The following is a 4,158-nucleotide window of genomic DNA, read 5'->3' as shown; positions in this document are numbered from 1 at the left end:
ACACACACACACACACACACCCAAACTAACACACACACACACATACAGACATTTCTTTATTTTAGACTATAATTAATCAGTTATAATTGTATCTGGTATATGCATGTGTTGTGTGTACATTCCCTTGTTAGATTAGATGAGTTACCACTCGTTATTTGTATTAGTTAAAGCCATAAAACACTTATATTCAGGTGTATGTGTGTATCTTTGGTTTAATCTATTCCAGATTATTGTTTCTTGGTATCAATGTCACCCGTTCTTCATTTCTCGGACAATGACTTACAGTATGTGATTGTGAAACGCATCATATGACTGGTACGATATTTTGGGTTAAAACTACGGATGTTCCAGACCGGCCATAAAGCATGCAAATGAGCCATAAAACAAGAGACAAAGAAGATTCTCCCGCTCAAAATCCATGTCTCTCATTGGCCAGTACACACAGAATAGAAATTCTCAAAAGCGATCAGCCCAAAATAACTTTGCTCAGAAAACTTCTTCTTCGTTTGAGACAACACCTTTCAGGACTCTCAAGACCTTCCTCTTGAGTTTTATTTTCCGGCAGTTTTTACTTTCAAGTAACGTTAGTCGCTGTGGACTTCTTCTTCAGAGGAACCAGAAGTAAAAACTTCCAGCTGACTCCTCACGAACTCATCAAAAGAGCTCCGTTATCTACCGCATCCGGACTCTTTTTCAGCAATCGAAACCAATGCAAGTAACCGCTTCAAATTATTCAGATGCGTGTTTAAATCTCAGTCCCTTTTAAGGTGATTATTGGATTCTTTGATGATTTTTCAGAGGTTGTGGTTAAGTGATGTGAAATACTGCCATTCTTTTCTATTCTCTATCTTTTCCTTACTTTGTTTCATTCTGTGTATATATGTTTTAGTTAGTTATATGTTAGATATAGTTTCATTTTATTAAATCCCTTATATTCACAACGAATTGTCTCTGTTTACTGTTCACAGTTCCAAGTCAATGAATGTTTGAACCCTTGCTACATTTGGCTAAGAATTACTGCTAGCACTGCACAAAGAAGGACAGTTTATTGTTCCGTGGCCAGAAAATAAATATTCCTTAAATTGATAAATGATTATATTGTCTGCTCGGTGGACGGACAGATCAAATAATTGTAATATTGATTCTGCTACAGTTAATTCGAAGATATAATCTAAATATTTATTATGAATCATAACCATTTATGATTCGTCATAAATATTCCCCTTTTTAGAGCTAATAAATAATAATAAACGTTACAAGGTGTTCTCAGGCAGATCACCATGAACGACCTGCCGGTGGGACGCTCTGTGGACGAGACCCTCAGACTGGTGCAGGCCTTCCAGTACACTGATAAACATGGAGAAGGTACGGCATTTATTAACCGTTTCACATATTGCATTGATGACACACTTTTGTCAAAGTTATTATCTGAAAAACAGGTTATAACAATGTTTACTAGGGCTGCCAATGTTAACATATTGATTTATGAGATTAAATGTTTTATCTGTTTTAATCCTTAAAATATTTGGATGTAAATACAGAGTCTGAGATTAATCGTTTTAACAAAACAAATAAAAATAATAATAATTGTCATGCAAAACAGTAGACAGTGGGTTTTCCTATCACTTCACATTCAGAACAGAGCTGTTATTGTTAACTAGAACTATTAAAAATAGATTTCGGTAACTGGAATGAAGTGGAAATAAAATAAATACACTGTAAAAAATGACCGTGAATTTAACGGTAAAAGACTGTAAAAATGCTACAGTAAAAACCTGTTAAATGGTTAACGGTAAATTCCCCTAATATATACGGTGAAAAACTGTATTGGACATTAATTTTACGGTAGTATACCGTTTTTGGAAGTGAAAAAGACCATATAATTTACAGTGAATAACCGTAAATTGACATTCCCAGAATTCCCTGCGTTACAGTTTACTCACCTGACACTATGAAATTAAATCAAAATATCCTACAATATTTATAATCATGTGTATCCTGTGAGCAAAACGGCTTATTTATTTATACTGGAAAAAGTATTTGTGCACCAAATATAAGATGTTGGCTGAAAGAAATGGTAAAACGTGCCAGATAACTCGTATTTTAAGGGATCAATATAGTTTGGTGATCTTTCAAATGGTGGAGTTGGTGAGGCGCTAAAAGAAGTGGCACTGAATATTAACGCAAGGTGTTGAGAAGTGTTTGTTTTGTCCTTGTAATGCTTCTCTGATACTATTATGTCCTTAATGGAGTTTAAAAGCTCCAGATCACTGTCTGCCTTCATCGTATAGAACAGGGGTGCCCAAACTCGGTCCTGGAGGGCCGGTGTCCTGCAGAGTTTAGCTCCAACTTGCCTCAACACACCTGCCTGGAAGTTTCTAGTATGTCTAGTAAGAGCTTGATTAGCTGGTTCAGATGTGTTTAATTAGGGTTGGATCTAAACTCTGCAGGACACCGGCCCTCCAGGACCGAGTTTGGGCACCCCTGGTATAGAAAATGAAAAGGTTTGGAACGACATGAGGGTTCTCATGTCAGGAAATGGTACAAATACACACATCTCTGATGCCCTTTCAATTCCAGAGCGAGGGGAGACTGTGATTGGACGACTGCAAGGCGCTCCATTCCTCCTCCATCACCTCCTGCACGAGCAGCGAGTGCTTGGATCCTCCCGAATCCTCTCCCATCTGTCTGAACTTCTCCAGTAACCTCGACCGGCTGTTCTTCAACCGCTCCACACAGCGCTGGGGACAAACATCACACCGTCATCTGATCACTTTAGTGTCTCCAAGCTTTTCTCAACAACAGCACACTGCTGATAGTTCACACGGTTCAATTCAAAATGGATTATAATGATGTGATAATTTCATCCTGAGCAGTTCCTTCTTTCTAAAACCTGTACCACTTTGAATGGAAAACATTTTAAAATAAATATAGTAGTTCAAATAAACTTAGAGCAACCATACACAATGATATTTACATTCCACATAATATTTCATATTACGAATATTTTATCTTTAGTAATACATATGTATCCATATCAGTACCTTGTGGTCTGGGGAAGGGTTTTGGTTGGGTTAGACAAGGTTTTGAGAGTTTGAGTTTGAGTTTGAGAGTACATTTATTACAGTATTTATTAATCTTTGTTAATGTTAGTTATTGAAAATACAGTTGTTCATTGTTAGTTCATGTTAATTCACAGTGCATCAACTAATGTGAACAAACACAACGTTTGATTTTAATAATGCATTAATAAATGTTGAAATGAACATGAACTAAGATTAATAAATGATGTAGAAGTATTGTTCATGCTTAGTTCATGTTAACTAAAGTAGTTAACTAATGTTAACTAATGAACCTTATTTTAAAGTGTTACCATTACTTTTTATGGAAAGTAATGCGTTATATTACTTTTGCATTACTTTCGCGTTACTTTTTACATATGGCTTGATTGTTTTTAACATAAGAAGTTCTATTTATAGCAAATATAAAAGCCCTTTCACACCAAAAAGAGTAATGAATAAACCTCAGGCTGAAGCAGAAGTAAATTCAGGTCTGTACAGTAGAACGCAGGAGAAGAAACACTCTTCAGCAATAACAAAACAATGAAGCACAATTGTTAGTTTCTCTAAAGTCATTTGTGCTTATTAGTACGGTTGCACTGGATCTTCAAAGGTCAGCAGCAAAGATATTAGTTAATAAAATGGAATTAGATACATTTGTGTTATTTAACATATTTAATTATTGCAGGTTTGCGTCATATTCTGAGTTTGCATTCATTTTGATGAATACTAAATCTGTTTTTTGTGAGTGGGATGAATTAATGCACATTCACATTTAGTCTAGAACTACATCATGTTCACACAGCGCACACAACGCCTCTGTACTCCCGATTTCTCCCAACACGGGGACAGGAGCGCTGTCAGTCAATACATGGGAAAACAAAGTATCTGGCATTACTTTTTTGAAAAAGTGACTCAGATATGTTCTTGTAAATTAAAAAAGTAATGCGTTACTTTACTAGTTACTTGACAAAAGTAATCTGATTACGTAACTCGCGTTACTTGTAATGAGTTACCCCCAACACTGTCACAGCACATCAATAGCTGCCTGGGACAGAGATCAACTTTTACATAAGTGTGCGCGAGTTCAGAATGTCAG

At 36.1% G+C, this 4,158-nt stretch overlaps 1 pseudogene; it reads left to right on the top strand.

The window, feature by feature from the left end:
- LOC107562181 (peroxiredoxin-4-like) overlaps positions 1-1,459 on the top strand; it is a 6,006-nt pseudogene extending 4,547 nt beyond the window's left edge.
- The last annotated feature ends 2,699 nt before the right edge of the window (positions 1,460-4,158 follow it).

The sequence above is a fragment of the Sinocyclocheilus grahami genome, unplaced genomic scaffold (assembly GCF_001515645.1).
Source record: "Sinocyclocheilus grahami isolate Dianchi unplaced genomic scaffold, SAMN03320097.WGS_v1.1 scaffold811.1, whole genome shotgun sequence".
Lineage (NCBI taxonomy): Eukaryota > Metazoa > Chordata > Actinopteri > Cypriniformes > Cyprinidae > Sinocyclocheilus > Sinocyclocheilus grahami.
Note: the sequence above shows the minus strand (reverse complement) of the source record. Positions and strands in the feature narration are given on the sequence as shown.